This window comes from Myxocyprinus asiaticus, chromosome 12 (genome assembly GCF_019703515.2).
Source record: "Myxocyprinus asiaticus isolate MX2 ecotype Aquarium Trade chromosome 12, UBuf_Myxa_2, whole genome shotgun sequence".
In the NCBI taxonomy this organism is placed as follows: Eukaryota; Metazoa; Chordata; class Actinopteri; order Cypriniformes; family Catostomidae; genus Myxocyprinus; species Myxocyprinus asiaticus.
Genome location: NC_059355.1, coordinates 23,315,036 through 23,331,994, shown reverse-complemented (window position 1 = coordinate 23,331,994; position 16,959 = coordinate 23,315,036).

Genomic DNA, 16,959 nt, shown 5'->3' with positions numbered 1-16,959 from the left:
CGCTCCCGTGGCCTGGCCCCGGCATAGAGGCTGCGGTACCCAAAAGTTCTCGCAAAAGTTTCTACAATCTCCGGGTTGAGCCGGTCTCGTCCCGAGTAGTGGCAGGCATGAGCAGGTAAGTTCTGGGACAACTGGCCAGGTGTACCGCTTGCGCATAGCGCCTTTCCCCTCCCTTGAGGGGAAGACGTGTACTCTTGACTCCCAGTAGTGTTCACAGACTGTGATCCCTGGATGACTTTCAGTTAACAAATTCCACTCTTTTTGGGGATAAAAGAGAAGGAAAAGAGGCCTCGGCTGGGATAGACTGTCCACTTATTCGTTGGGCAGTCGACTTGTTACTGAAGGACTGTTCGACGCTCATAAAGAACGTTGGGGGAGGTTATGTGACGGCCTGGTGCGCTGGCTACAAGGCACACAGCAGTCTGCCCGTCACACACCGCCACTTCACATAACACAGTTCAGCCAGTTGCGGCGTTTTGTATAGGGACCCCTAGTGTCACTACATCGACACAACATCGAGTGAGTGACAGATAGGGAATGTCATGGTTACTTTCGTAACCTCCGTTCCCTGATGGAGGGAACGAGACGTTGTGTCCCTCTTGCCACAACGCTGAACTACCTGCTGAAATGGCCGGGACCTTATCTCGGCTCCTCAGCACAAAACCTGAATGAGTGGTTGCATACCTGCTCCTTTTATACCCGTATGTCCGGGGGAGTGGCATGCAAATTCCAGTCGCCAATTCTCACTGGCCTTTAAAAAAAAAGATCAGAGGTGTTTGGGGCTCCAAAAGTGACCCTTAGTGTCACTACATTGACACAACGTCTCGTTCCCTCCATCAGGGAACGGAGGTTACAAAAGTAACCATGACGTTTTTATTCTTATTAAAATATACAGTAGTGAAAAAGTACAGAAGAAAAAAAAACTGTAACAACTTTAGTTTAAACCCATGGCCTATATTCAGCTTAAGCTAATTAACCTTACCTTACCCCATCCCAAACCTAACCCCTTCTCTTAAACCTACCTGTAAACCTACAAAACCTCCTAAACCTATTTGATCTTACATGCTGTCAGTTTATAAGTCATAATCGGTGTAAGATCGTGCATGTAAACAAGCTCATTGTCATTCATCTGTCAAACGACTGTCGCTATCTGTGTCAGGTACTTGCCAGTTATCATGAAAATATGATTACATCATACTATCACCTAGCCCTACAGCTCACTAGGATTTGGAAGAGAGCTGATGTATGTGTGTTTGTGTACTGGGCCAACAGCAGGGCCAAGTTTTGTCTCTGGCATGCATTCACACATCCAGTCCGATGGCCAGCTCCGACTACAGCAAGAGTAACGCTGAAGTGAAATAATGAATAGTTATAGTAATTCTTGTTTTAGCAGCCAGAACTCCAGAGGATTCAAGCCCCTCAGCAAAAGATGGAGAGACATGGAGAGAGAGTGGAGAGAGGGAGTTCAACGCTGGTTTCACCCAAATCCAAAGTAAGGCTTGTCGACTTAATACAGTGTAACCTTGCAACCGTCCCTGCCATTGATGGTGGGCAAGTCATACACAAACCCATTTAAAATTAAGCATTTAAAAAGAAACTGCACATAAAAAGAAACCCAGCCTGCCCCTCCCATTCTTCATTCCACCGGTGCTGGAACACTCACATGAGAGAATGGGAAAAGCATGCCAGCCAGGTGACATTTGAACTGAATGCCTCCGTAATGGGTGCCATATTTTGCTGATCTCCATTTAGCTGGAGGAGCAGAACCCACAAAGCTTTTTCCCTTCAGTCACACACAAGCAGAGGACATCACATTAACTGATACTGATGTAAAACTCTTGTTTTACGTCTGCTTTTTCACACAATAATAACTAAAAAAAATCATTAAACAACAATTAAAAACATGCATTTTTTTGTTTTATTATTAAAATCATCATGTTGTCTTCAAATTAGGGCAATTTCTCAAACTTTCAACAGCCAAATATGAAAGAACTAGATAAATTAGGCTGTGGTATGGTCTTATCATCATGGCTGGTTTCACTGGTTTTGGGTCTTTCTGTGATGTTCCTCACCATGTGACTAGTTTTGAAGATAGTGCAGTCAGGCAGGCTCGGAGAGATTAGAGGGAGGCCTGGCCCGGTCATTAAGAGCTTTCTGCTATGTTGGCCCTGAAGGTCACCCTGCTCTAATGATGTGTCCTTGGTGCCAGTGCATGGATTGGATGCTGTGGGGTCAGCAACTCCTCTGCAATCTAACCACTCATGTCTGCGGTGTCCTGTTTCCACAGCTCCATGTTGACCTCCTTACAGAGCACTGGTCTCAGGCTCTTCTACCAAACGCTACTCGTTGGGAGGAAACTAATGAGTGAGGCTGTAGCTCGGGCCCTAATGGGCCTCAGTGTTCTAGCTTCAGGCAGGGCAACTGAAAACGAGCATTTAACCACAGCTAGAGTAATTGACAAAAATGACAAGCCGAACAAACATAGAGCCTGCAAATTATTCTGATTATTGCAATCTCCTGATTTCCTCTGATTCTCTCTCCATCCTTGCTTCATTTCTATTATCCCCTTCTATTGCAGGGGATAAAACTGAAGAGGGCCTGTTTGATAGGGATAGGGATATACAGGTGCATCTCAATAAATTAGAATGTCGTGGAAAAGTTCATTTATTTCAGTAATTCAACTCAAATTGTGAAACTCGTGTATTAAATAAATTCAATGCACACAGACTGAAGTAGTTTAAGTCTTTGGTTCTTTTAATTGTGATGATTTTGGCTCACATTTAACAAAAACCCACCAATTCACTATCTCAAAAAATTAGAATACATCATAAGACCAATAAAAAAAACATTTTTAGTGAATTGTTGGCCTTCTGGGAAGTATGTTCATTTACTGTATATGTACTCAATACTTGGTAGGGGCTCCTTTTGCTTTAATTACTGCCTCAATTCGGCGTGGCATGGAGGTGATCAGTTTGTGGCACTGCTGAGGTGGTATGGAAGCCCAGGTTTCTTTGACAGTGGCCTTCAGCTCATCTGCATTTTTTGGTTTCTTGTTTCTCATTTTCCTCTTGACAATACCCCATAGATTCTCTATGGGGTTCAGGTCTGGTGAGTTTGCTGGCCATTCAAGCACACCAACACCATGGTCATTTAACCAACTTTTGGTGCTTTTGGCAGTGTGGGCAGGTGCCAAATCCTGCTGGAAAATGAAATCAGCATCTTTAAAAAGCTGGTCAGCAGAAGGAAGCATGAAGTGCTCCAAAGTTTCTTGGTAAACGGGTGCAGTGACTTTGGTTTTCAAAAAACACAATGGACCAACACCAGCAGATGACATTGCACCCCAAATCATCACAGACTGTGGAAACTTAACACTGGACTTCAAGCAACTTGGGCTATGAGCTTCTCCACCCTTCCTCCAGACTCTAGGACCTTGGTTTCCAAATGAAATACAAAACTGCTCTCATCTGAAAAGAGGACTTTGGACCACTGGGCAACAGTCCAGTTCTTCTTCTCCTTAGCCCAGGTAAGACACCTCTGACGTTGTCTGTGGTTCAGGAGTGGCTTAACAAGAGGAATACGACAACTGTAGCCAAATTCCTTGACACGTCTGTGTGTGGTGGCTCTTGATGCCTTGTCCCCAGCCTCAGTCCATTCCTTGTGAAGTTCACCCAAATTCTTGAATCGATTTTGCTTGACAATCATAAGGCTGCGGTTCTCTCGGTTGGTTGTGCATCTTTTTCTTCCACACTTTTTCCTTCCACTCAACTTTCTGTTAACATGCTTGGATACAGCACTCTGTGAACAGCCAGCTTCTTTGGCAATGAATGTTTGTGGCTTACCCTTCTTGTGAAGGGTGTCAATGATTGTCTTCTGGAAAACTGTCAGATCAGCAGTCTTCCCCATGATTGTGTAGCCTAGTGAACCAAACTGAGAGACCATTTTGAAGGCTCAGGAAACCTTTGCAGGTGTTTTGAGTTGATTAGCTGATTGGCATGTCACCATATTCTAATTTTTTGAGATAGTGAATTGGTGGGTTTTTGTTAAATGTGAGCCAAAATCATCACAATTAAAAGAACCAAAGACTTAAACTACTTCAGTCTGTGTGCATTGAATTTATTTTATACACGAGTTTCACAATTTGAGTTGAATTACTGAAATAAATGAACTTTTCCTCAACATTCTAATTTATTGAGATGCACCTGTAGATCTGAATCAAGCAAATTGAATCAGACTGTTGCGCACAGGGAGCTTAGAGAGAACTGTTTAGATTGGAGTAAATGCTTGAAAGTGACAGGTGGGGCAGAAATTTTGAAAAAAGGAAAGACAAAAGCATCAAACCTGGCAAGCAACACCCTTTACACCAGGTACTACCAGGCTATGTCCAAAACTAAAGGCAGCTGAATTGCTGCCTCACTAACCAGTCAGTCAATGACTAAACAGGCAGCACTGTTGTATGAAGGTACCACCTAAGGACACTGCTTTCAGACAGCCTACCAAGACACCTTTACATCATGTCTAATTATATAGACATCTTAGTAGAAAGGATGCATACATTGCATTTGAACGTACCTCATTCGCTTCTGACCTCCCAGGGCCTGATCTAGAAAATTGTATGTGGGGTGGCATGAGTCCTATGAGAGGTGGCAACACTAAAGCAGCACCCTTGCATAGTTCATCTGGATTAAGACACCAAGCTTCATTGCAACAAGTACTAGTTCATTTATTTCAGTCACTTGTCAGGATGTTGGGAATGAGAGAGGCTCAGGACCAAAGCGCAGAGTTCACAAAAAACAGGAATTTATTTATACAGAAAATAAATGCAAAAGTAAACAAACTCCCACGAGGGGGAAAACACATAAACAACCCTTAAGGGGAAAAAGGCAATCCAGGCTGGAGCAGGGGAAACTGGTTGCAGTCCCGACCAGACCTTTTAAGGATAGGTAATAAACATAAACATGAACAAACAAACAGGGACCGACCAACAGACAAAACCGACTGGATAACACAGGACCAACCGAATACACAAGACAAACTGGCACTGGACAGCACACAGGGAGACTAAAATAGGGAAGGAAATCAAACAGGTTAATGCAGGACAGGTGTAAAAAATGAACTAATAATGGGCAAACAAGGAGGCAGGGTATGACGCAAGACAGAGAGACACACGGCGATACAGAAACAAAACAAAAAGTCACATGCTCTCACAAGACAACAAAACACCCGAATGGCATGAGCGCACATCGCCAAGACAATAAGGCAATAAACGCCCATGCCAACCGACAAACAAGACGAGAGAATTAGTAGCAAGCCAAACAAAGCAATGCCATGCATTCTCACACTAAACTAAACCTGAGCATACATAGCAAGGCAAACGCCACGCAATGCACGCAACAGGTGACTAAAACAAGACAGGACACCAGTGCAAGAGTTTGGCCACACACACACATGACACCTCAGACCGAACTGACTGAACCTCAGCACAACATGAAGACAGCTCGCGATCCGGGTGTGCAGTGCAATGCGAGCGCAACGCGCACCCTTGTTCATGAGAGTCAGACATAAACTATTGACGTGAGTGCATGCTGCCAAGATGACATAAGCGCGATGCACCCACGTCAATAACAGACAGACATGGAGCATGAGTGTCCGTATCCCGACACAGACCGAAACTGAACCAGACAGGAAGTCAGGACCCAGACACCATACTCCAGACATGAGACAAGACATACTGAAGAGCACACGGCAGGGACTACAACCGAAACCATTCGCACACACAAAGACAGACAACGAAGCACAAGACAGACATGGGACGATGATGCCACGGTCCTGTCAGACAAAAACCCAGACTGACAGAGTGACAGAACCATGACATCGCTATCAAAGTTGAATTCACATGAATTTGCAATTCAGTTGCATTTCCACAAAGAGACCACAAAGTCAACATTTAGCTACTGTTTTGCTAACATTAAAAGAATAGTAATGTTTTTTGTTTTGTTTTTTTGCAACAAAACTAATACAATGTCACTCTTCAGAGCGCCAAGACATTTAAACACATTAACAGATTCTAAATGTCCCTGAGCTTGACCGGTGTTAGTTGTCACAATTTTTAATCCAGTAAATATTTCTCAGAGTAGGTGGTAGGTTTACAGTATTTTTAAACTCATACATCTGTATTGCCACATGCAATGAAGTCTTGGCTACAAAATAGCCATTCATCATTTTCACTGTTATTGCCCAGGGAAAAAAATGATAAAGTTCACTGAAAACTTGTTGACCTTATCTACAGGGGTAGACAAAGGGGTTAGTTGTCACAATGGAACCTGCCATTAAACCAGTGGCATAGCTTTCATGTAAACATTCATGTGATCATCCCCGATAGAATTCACAAAACAATATTGCAATTTAAGGTTTTGAAATAGGTGTTTGAATTCAGCATACAATACCACTTCTAGAGAAAGCGCATTTCTGTTATTAGATTTTGAACTCAAAACCGTATTTAAATAAAGCCACAGTCTCCCTCTATCAAAATAATCTTGCTTCAATGATTATATCCTTTTTTAAAAGTAAAATATTTCACATACAGAAATGGCGATCTAAGGTCAATAAATAGATCACACTTATTAAGCATCATTGGGGTAGGGACTGGGAAAGACAGAAACGGGACAAAAAGAGAAACAAACAATTGTGATTAATAATGACAAGTTATGTAGAGCAGGGGTGTAAAACTCCTTTTAAATTGAGAGTTGGATTGGACTAAAAGTCACCCTATGCAGGCCAAATTGTTTTGATTTGCTAAACCTTGATGTACCCATGGATGGAGAGTGGATGCACAGACCATGTTATTCAAGCCAATGATGTCCTGCATCACTTTTGTCCCTCCTGTATCACCTTTGTATTGTAATAAGCCATCTGAAAGCGAGCATAAGTAAAATTAAACTGCACAATGCATCATACAATAGTCATTCAGTAAAGACCTAGAAACAAATGTGAATTTTTATTTTACCTGTATTTTTTTATGTATTTCTAAATGTTGTCATTATTATCATGGTTGAGGACAAATGAACTGGGTTCCTTTGTGACAGGGTCACTCACATCCAGTTTCCGATGAAAGAAACACAGGTATACGCGAGACCGTGAGTGCATAGAGCTGTGCTAATTTTCTATTCTGAAAATAAGACCAAAAAACAGCAACCTGCAACCTTCCTCTTGTTAAAAATAACAATCCCAATGTCTCTAATAAAAAGTGGACTTGGCAACTACGCCAATCAAATGCAGAATCACTGTGCACATGCTACGATATCCAAACCTGCGACTGGCCGCTGCTGTAATCTATCGCCGGATTGGCCACGATAGTCAAGGACCGCTGTAGTCATTTACAGTATGTGTTCGGCAAGAGTTGAGACAGTTCAACATAAACTCTTACATAACGTCAGCATCAACTATAATATACCTATATTTATATTTTATACATTGGGATACCAAATGCTGGGGTGGCAGATGTAGTGGTAATGCTTTTCCTTAGGGTGGCAGTTGCCACCCCATGCCACTCTGGTAGATCTGCCCCTAATACCTCTGTATACTGTCTGTGAAGGCAGCATTTATCAGACAAAGCCCTAGAGTGTTGAAGTGACACTTTCCAAAAAAAAAATGTTTTTCACCCACCTTTCATATTTCTCTCTGTATGCCAAAATGGACTTGAGCTGTTGTGGAGTTTTCCACAGGTTTAACTTTGCTCACAGCTCCACCTGCTTGTCATTTATTGATACTGACTCACTTTTTTGTAAGTGTGCTCTAACTTTTGTTCTCTGAAGTTATTAGAATAGGCAGGACAAATCAGTTCAGCAATGATGCATTGTAAACAATTACCTCTAAATCAAACAACAGAACTTCAGGATGTTCCATAAAGCACAAAGACTGTGATGCAAATTATACAGACAGCTGACCTCAAGAGATCACATCTAGGTTATATTTGTATAGGCAGCTAATTTTCATGTTGTTTTAGATTTATTTGACGGCAGAGCCAATATTATTCCAATATCAGAGCAAAATATTCACATGGTTATTAAAATCATCTTCATCTGATTGGATAAGCCACTTCTGAAAAGCTTAATGAGGTTGTGATCATTTCACGATCAGGCTGAAGGATAATGGATGCATAACTCTAATAAAATGTAATCTTTTGAGTGCTAAGGGCATGGGCGCAAATCCCTGCGTGCAAGGCAAAATAATAATGCTCATGATTCCAAAATGAAATTGGCATGACCCCAGTTGATCCCAAAATGAACAATCATTGGACTGTTCTTCAAACTCATGGCTTCATCTCTAAAATGAGTGCTTTCCTGACAAAGTATCAAACCCAGGGATGAAACTTCTCATTCCTATTTAGAATCTAATGCTGGTCATTTACAAGAACACAATACTGTGTCTCATTCTACAGCTATGTGCTGTAATTGAGAGGACTTAATTCCACTTGATGCAGTGGGTTTCACTCCTAGTTTTTAATCATGAAAACTACCTTCCAAAACCATCAATGAGTTTCCAAAGGACGATGTTTATGCAAAATAAGAAAAATAATTACCACAGCAAGCAGTTAATGTGGTACCCTCACATTTCACACCTAGCTGCAAACCCCACCTTTCAACAGTCAACTTTTTTTTTTTTTTTACCTCTCACAGTTCAAAACAAAGTGCCCTTGTTCAGGTCGTGAATGCTGCCAGACAGAAAGCTAAGTTCTGTAAGCAGCTCTGTGGTGAAACAGGTGTAGTTTGGATCTCTTTCTGTTCCCACTCATTGCATACATGCTGTACCTTCATTAGCAGGATGGGAAGGACCCCAGCATGCAGACTGGGCTGTCTAATTTAAGTATCCGTAACAGAATACTTTAAATTACAATTTCACCAGAGCATGAGAGGGTGTCAGCAGCTCTCTTAATTTGAGGAGGTCTGCAGATGTGAATTTGAATTAATAGTCCAGATTAGTCCAGGTCCAAATTGATACTACCTTTCACTGCACGGGTTCTAGTATTGACTTTTCCTCCTTTGCCCTCCACCTTCTGCTTCTCTCTCACTCACTCTCTCGTTCTCCTCTCGGCCTCTGCAGGGTCTTCATTATCTTAGGATATAGACGCAGCTCTGTTAAGCCTGATGCGCTCTAATGAGGGGTACACTCATCATACTGGGCACCAGTTCACTCCTCTCAGGCAAACTTACTGCTACTAAAATTCTTTTAATATTCTGAAGAATGTAGAGGACTAAAGATGCTAGGGAATCCAGAGGTCACATGGTCACAAAGGTCCAACTTCCAGTTGAGTAGCCAGAATGCCTCTGATGATGATTTATTCAAACTTAGTTCAAAACCTGCAATCAGCCCTCTCGCCTCCTATCCCCACTTCATTGCCTTTATGTAGCCAGACCCACATTCATAACTGTCAAGAACCTGTCCATCTGGACCGAGGCTTATTTAGTCGGAGAATTATACATAAAATGCATTTACCACAGTAGAAGTGAGTAAATGAGCGAGATGAAGAAAAAAGAGAGGGTAAGAGAGAGGCAGTGATTTAACTTCTTTTGACGCACAGATAACGATTCTTGGAGGAAGAGTGGTGCTAATCGGTAGGTAATCCATCCCTACTGTGGTCTTCTGTGGGTCTCAGGAAGTAAAGAGTGCCGTTACTTTTTCTGTGAAACAAAAAATAGAAATTATGCATTTTCAACCATTCATTATGCAGTTCTTGACATACAACAACAGTAAGTGACTACGTATGACAAGCTCCAAAATGACAGGAAAAAACACAATAAAAGCACCATAAAGCACAGTTTTTTCTCTCTCTCTCTCTCAAATGGGAAGTCCAAAACATTTAAGTGAACCAGTTCATTCAGTGAACCAGCTAAAACAATCTATTTACCAATACAATTATGTAGCATTAGGACGCCCAATTCATTTTAGTGAACAATTCACCAGTTCACTTGAGCCCATGCATATAAGGCACTGCATATTTTTTAAAGCAAAATATTAGTTGTATTATTAGTATTATTAGTATAATCATATTAGTATTATTATTTGTATTTAGTATAAGTACATTTGTTGTTGAATTTTTTATTTTTATTAACTTAATTGTTCATTTTAATGTGTCTACATAATTTGTTTAATTTCATCCTAACTGAGGTCATCATCAATTTTGTACCAGATAAATTCTGTTGAATTTACTGTAGAAATAGTCAATAGATATGTATTATTTTCAGAAATTTCTTCAGCTACTGTCTGGCTGCACCACAGAAATAGGATAAGAGGACCAAGAAAAAATCTCTCTTATCTGTTAGAAACCAGTACTGGCCAAGTTAGTCAAATCACAAGGTAAAATGAGACCCATGTTGAAAATGTATTTAATAGTAAACATTGGTAAATGGTAAAATTGTTGGCTTACGTCTGATCTCATCTAGGGCACCATCTGAGTCCACCACTGACTCTCAAAAAAAAAAAAATTCTTCTCAGATTTGTATGTCAGACATCCTCTTCATGATGCATGCATCCCGCTCTTACTTGAATTCAATCATAGCTTAAGGGATGGGGACCCCTAGGTTTTTTTTTTGAAAATGTCATTCTAGTCTACTAAGCATTGCCAATCATTGGCTTCCAATGTCATTGCTGTGAAATACTGTAATTGCCGCCGGTGCGGGGGCTCTTTCCCTGCTTGGGAAACTTCACTTTCATCTATCGTATTGATTTAGAAGACTTGGAATGTAACACAGGAGTCATAAATGCTACTCTTATTGTACTTTAATGGTGCATTTGAGAGCTTGACACAGTCATTGCATAGCAAGAGCTGCAAAAAAAAAAAAAAAAAAAAAAATTCTACAAAAATTCCTTTTGCGCACAGAAACAAAAGCAGCATACAAGATTCGAACATCTTAAGGGTGAATAAATAATGAAAGAATTTTATTTTGGGATGAACTATTCCCTTAACTTATCACTGATAATTATTCTTGGGGGAAGAGGGGTGCTTTGTGGGTTATCCATCCCTACTGTGGTCTTCTGCAGATCTCTGGCAGTACCAAGTCGGCTGTGGAGGCCTCACCCAGTAGAGGTCAACCAATATATCGTTTTTGTGGATTAATCTGCACCGATAACAGTTCCCTATCTGTCACTCACTCGACGTTGTGTCGATATAGTGACACTAGGGGTCACTTTTGGGAGCCCCAAACACCTCTGCTTTTTTTTAAAAAGGCCAATGAGAATTGGCGAGTGGAATTTGCATGCCACTCCCCCGGACATACGGGTATAAAAGGAGCTGGTATGCAACCACTCATTCAGATTTTCTCTTCGGAGCCGAGCGGTTCTATTCATTGAAGCTGAATTCATCCGCGAAGTTCATTCACCTCATCTGCTGGATTCTACGGCGCATTTCAGCAGCTTCTCCCCCTCTGCACCCGTGGAGTGCAGAGAACGCCCCTAGGCGTTTCGGCAGAAACAACTAAAAGAGTATATTCTAAAAAGAGTATATTTTCTTTCTAAAGGAGCGGCACACACGGAATGTCTTTTTAAAGATGCCTTTCCGTTTGTGTGTTATTCCTGGTTGCGGTCGTTATCTCTCCGCTTCTGATGACCAGGATCGCTGTCTTACGTGTCTGGGCACTGCCCATGCGGAGACATCGTTCGTGGATGGGTCTTGTCCTCATTGTGAGAACATGACCATGGCAATGTTGTGGTCGTGGCTTGCATTCGTAAGAAAGCAAGCCACCCCAGCGGCTCCCCGCCTCGGTCCTTCTACCTACGGGTATGAGGCCGTGCCGGTTAGCACTAGGGGTGATTTGGGGACCTCAATGGGACCACCTCCGCCGGGAATCCCCCACGGACCTCCCATTCCCCAGCACGCTCGCTTGCCCCGGTCGGGCGCTCGGACGAGATCGCCTGCTTGTCTCAGGGCGAGTTCGACTTCTCATTCAGAGCCATGGAAGAAGACGAGTCATTGAGCGCAGCATTGGAGAGCAGGCTCATACAGTCGGATGCAGAGGCTTCGACTGGGCTTCCTCCTTTGGGAATGGTCGCCCAGTCCCAGGCCAACGTGGAAACGATGGACATGCTTTCCCAGGCGGCCGCAAGCATCAAGCTAGAGTGGAACACTCGACTCTCCCCTGAACCCTCGCGGCTCGACGATTGGTTCCTGGGCCCCCATTCCTTTCATCCCAGAAGTGCATGAGGAGCTGACAAGATCGTGGGAGGCACCTTTTACTGCCAGGTCCCGGTCTTTCAGCTCCCCCGCTCTCACTACCCTCGAAGGCGGAGCGGCAAGGGGATTTCAGGATCTCCCAGGTGGAAAAGGCGCTCACGGTGCACTTGTGCCCGCAGAGCACCACCACCTGGCGCGGGCGCCCGAAACTCCTGTCCAGGGCCTGTAGGATTACGTCGTCCCTGACGGCTTAGGCCGACGGTGCCGCTGGACAAGCCGCCTCTGCCCTGCATGCCATAGCTCTCCTGCAAGTACACCAAGCCAAGGCAGTAAAAGAACTGCACAAGAGTAGTTCTGACCTGGGATTGATGCAGGAACTGTGCTCGGTGCGGTCTCTTGGGCAGGTGATGTCCACCCTGGTGGTCCAGGAGCACCACCTTTGGCTCAACTTGGTTGACATGTGAGAGGCTGACAAGGCACGGTTCCTTGATGCCCCCATCTCCCAGGATGGCCTATTCGGCGACACCGTCAAGGACTTTGCCCAGCAGTTCTCGGCGGTGAAGCAGCAGACAGAGGCCATACACACATCCTGCCACGGCGCGGTTCAAGACCCCACACCCCATCTACTCGTCGCCATGGGCATCCTCCTGCAACTACAACACCGGCTCTGCCGTAGACCGCCCCCGTGGCCCGGCCCCGGCATGGAGCCCAGTGCAGGAAGCAGATGCCACCCGTCTCACGGCCAGCCACCAAGAACCTGAGGAAGGCTTCAAAGCGCCCCTGAGATGGGTGACCCAGGGGCAAGGAGACCCACTTCTCTGGAGCTGGTGAGCAGACCACTCCATCCCCCGGTGGAGGGCTGGAAGGAGAATCTTTTGTTTCATTTTCATTTAATTTTGCCGCATGACCAAGAGGCTGTGGTACCCAAAAATAAAACAAAAGAGCGGTTTTCTTGTTCCCTGGGTCACATGTCTGGTGCGCACGGCCATCGTCAAGACCACCGTCCACCGTTCCATCTTTGCAGGTATGGCGCTTCAGCGGCGGTCACTCCACCCCGTGTGCCCAGCTGTGGCACAAACACACCCACACGGGATTGGGTCCGGTGGACTACGGGAGACTCCTCCTCCCCCCTCCTCAGCCAATCTTATGGTGGGCGACAGGAGCCAGGTAAGTGCTTCGATGTCCCTGGACTCAGCATGGCTATGGGGCTCGAATCCCCTCGACGTGGCACCTCGAGCTCCGCCCCGCCGCGAGGCCCCACCCGCTTGTACGTCCGACGTGATCATTCCCTTGGTCCCCCTCACCCGGAGTTTGGGCGCTTGGTTCGCGCTTTCCAACCAATCGCAATGGCTGACCCGGACCGTCCGACTTGGCAACGCGATTCAGTTCGCCAGGCTCCCGCCCAGGTTCAGAGGCATCCGCTGCACCTCGGTGAAGGGTGAGAACGCCGCTACCTCATTACCCTTCTGCGCAAGGCTTTGAACCGGGCTTTTCACAGACTCCAGTTCAAGATGCTGATGCAAAAACGCATTCTAGCGAGCGTCCGGCATCAAGATTGGTTCATGGCGGTAGACCCGAAGGACACGTACTTCCACGTCTCGGTCTTACCTCGACACAGACCCTTCCTTTTGCCTTCAAAGGCCAGGCGTACCAGTACAAGGTCCTCCCCTTCGGCCTGTCCTTGTCCCCTCGCATCTTCACGAAGGTCGCAGAGGCAGCCCTTGCCCTGCTAAGGGAAGTGGGCATCCGCATCCTCAACTATCTCGACGACTGGCTAATCCTAGCTCACTCTCTAGAGTTGCTGTGCGTACACAGGGACCTCATGCTCCGGTACCACAGCCGACTGGGGCTTTGCGTCAACTGGGAAAAGAGCAAACTCTCCCCGGTTCAGAGCATCTCTTTTCTCGGTTTGGAGTTGGAATCAGTCTCGATGGCAGCGCACCTCACGAACGAGCACGCACAGTCGGAGAGGAACTGTCTGAAGGCATTCAGATGGAGAACAGTGGTTCCACTGAAATTTTTCAGAGGCTCCTGGGGCATATGGCATCCTCAGCGGCGGCCACTCCACTCGGGTTGATGCATATGAGACCGCTTCAGCACTGGCTTCAGACTCGAGTCCCAAGATTGGCATGGCGCCACGGGAAACATTGCGTGGCCATAACGCCGATCTGTCGCTGCCTCTTCAGCCCTTGGACCGACCTTGCATTTATACGGGCAGGGGTTCCCCTAGAGCAGGTCTCCAGGCGCATCGTGGTTACAACAGATACCTCCAAGATGGGCTGGGGTGCCGTATGCAATGGGCACACAGCCGCCAAGGTGGTCTACGCTTCCATTGCATGTCACAACTCGCCCGCCGTCTCCTCCTCTGGAGTCAGCAGCGCCTCAAGTCGCTATGAGCCATTCACATCCCAGGAGACCTCAACACCACAGCAGATGTGCTGTCACGTCAGGTTACCCTCAGGGGAGAGTGGAGACTCCACCCTCAGGTGATCCAGCTGATTTGGAGTCGATTCGGTCAAGCACAGGTAGACCTGTTTGCTTCCCGGGAATCCTCCCACTGCCCGCTTTGGTACGCCCTGACCGTGGCACCCCTCAGTGTAGATGCGCTGGCACACAGCTGGCCCCCTGGATTACGCAAATACACGTTTCCCCCAGTGAGCCTACTTGCACAAACCCTGTGCAAGATCAGGGAGGACAAGGAGCAGGTCATCCTAGTAGCACCCTACTGGCCCACCCAGACGTGGTTCTCAGATCTCACGCTCCTCGCGACATGATCACTCAGGCTAGGGCTCCCTCTACGAGGCGCCTTGAAATGGCGTCTGTTTGCTAAGTGGTGTTCTTCCTGAAGCGAAGACCCCCAGAAATGCGCAGTCAGATCAGTGCTTTCCTTCCTGCAGGAGAGACTGGAGGGGCTGCTGTCCCCCCTCCACCCTGAAGGTGTATGTAGCCGCCATTTCAGCTCATCACAATGCAGTAGATAGTAAGTATTTGGGGAAGCACAACTTCATCATCAGGTTCCTGAGATGCGCTAGGAGGTTGAATCCCTCCAGACCGTGCCTCGTCCCCTCGTGGGACCTCTCTGTAGTCCTTTGGGGTCTACAGGGAGCTCCCTTTGAGCCCTTGGAGTCAGCTGAGCTTAAGGCACTCTCTTTGAAGACTGCCCTCCTGACTGCGCTCACTTCCATCAAAAGGGTAGGGGACCTGCAGGCGTTCTCTGTCAGCGAATCGTGCCTGGAGTTCGGTCCTGGTTACTCTCACGTGATCCTGAGACCCCGACAGGGCTATGTGCCCAAGGTTCCCATGACCCCTTTTAGGAATCAGGTTGTGAACCTGCAAGCGCTGCCCCAGGAGGAGGCAGACCCAGCTTTGGCGTTGCTGTGTCCGGTGCGAGCTTTACGCATCTATTTGGATCACACGCAGACCCTAAGAAGCTCCGAGCAGCACTTTGTTTGCTTTGGTAGACAGCGGAAAGGAAGCACTGTCTCCAAACAGAGACTGGGTCATTGACACCATCGTGACACCATCGCTGGGTCACTGGGTTATTGACACCATCGCGATGGCATATCAGGCTCAGGACTCCACCAGGAGTGTGGTGGCCTCCTGGGCCCTGGCCAGCGGTGCTTCTTTGGCAGACATCTGCAGAGCAGCAGGCTGGGCAACACCCAACACCTTTGCGAGGTTCTACAGTCTCCGGGTTGAGCCGGTCTTGTCCCATGTATTGGCAGGCACGAGCAGGTAAGTTCCGGGTCAAACTGGCCGGGTGTATCACTTGCACATAGTGCCTTTCCCCTCCCTTGAGGTGAAAAGGTGTGCTCTTGACTCCCAGTTGTATTCACAGACTGTGATCCCTGGATGACTTTCCTCCTTAGCCCTCTGGCAGTTGAGTTTGCGGAGAAACTCGCTGACCGGCCCAGTACGTGTGCTAATGAGCCCCTGTACTGAGGTAGGTGCTCCACATGTGCTGGTTCCCCGAAGACGACTCCATGTGATATCTTCGGCAAAATTGTTTCCCTGACGGCAAACTGCATCTTCCTTGGTCACCATGCTCTGTGGAAACTCCTCCCCCTTCGGGTAGGACCTACCATGGGACCTCTCCACATGACATACTTTCGACAAGACTCGGTAAGACCATGTGATATATTCCACTCAGAATACCCCCCCCCCCTTTTGGGCGGGGTGTGATCTCTGCAGTGTCTTCCCCTTGGGAGGGACACCCCCCCGACGCAGACACTTATGGCTCCCAGTCAGTTAACAAATTCCACTCATTTTGGGGAGATAAGAGAGGGAAAAGAGGCCTCGGCTGGGCTAGCCTGTCCCTATAGTTGGGCAGCCGACTTGTTCCTAATGGACCGTTCGACACTCATAAGAGCATTGGGGGAGGTTACGTGACGGCCTGGTGCGCTGGCTACGTGGCACACAGCAGTCTGCCCGTCACACACCGCCAGTTCACGTAACACAGTTCAGCTAGTTGTGGTGTTTTGTATAGGGACCCCTAGTGTCACTACATCGACACAACGTCGAGTGAGTGACAGACAGGGAACCTTCTGGTTACTTTCGTAACCTCTGTTCCCTGATGGAGGGAATGAGATGTTGTGTCCCTCTTGCCACAACGCTGAATTACCCGCTGAAATGGCCAGGACCTGGTCTCGGATCCTCAGCACAAAACCTGAATGAGTGGTTGCATACCAGCTCCTTTTATACCCGTATGTCCTGGGGAGTGTCATGCAAATTCCACTCACCAATTCTCATTGGCCTTTTTTCAAAAAAGCAGAGGTGTTTGGGGCTCCCGAGAG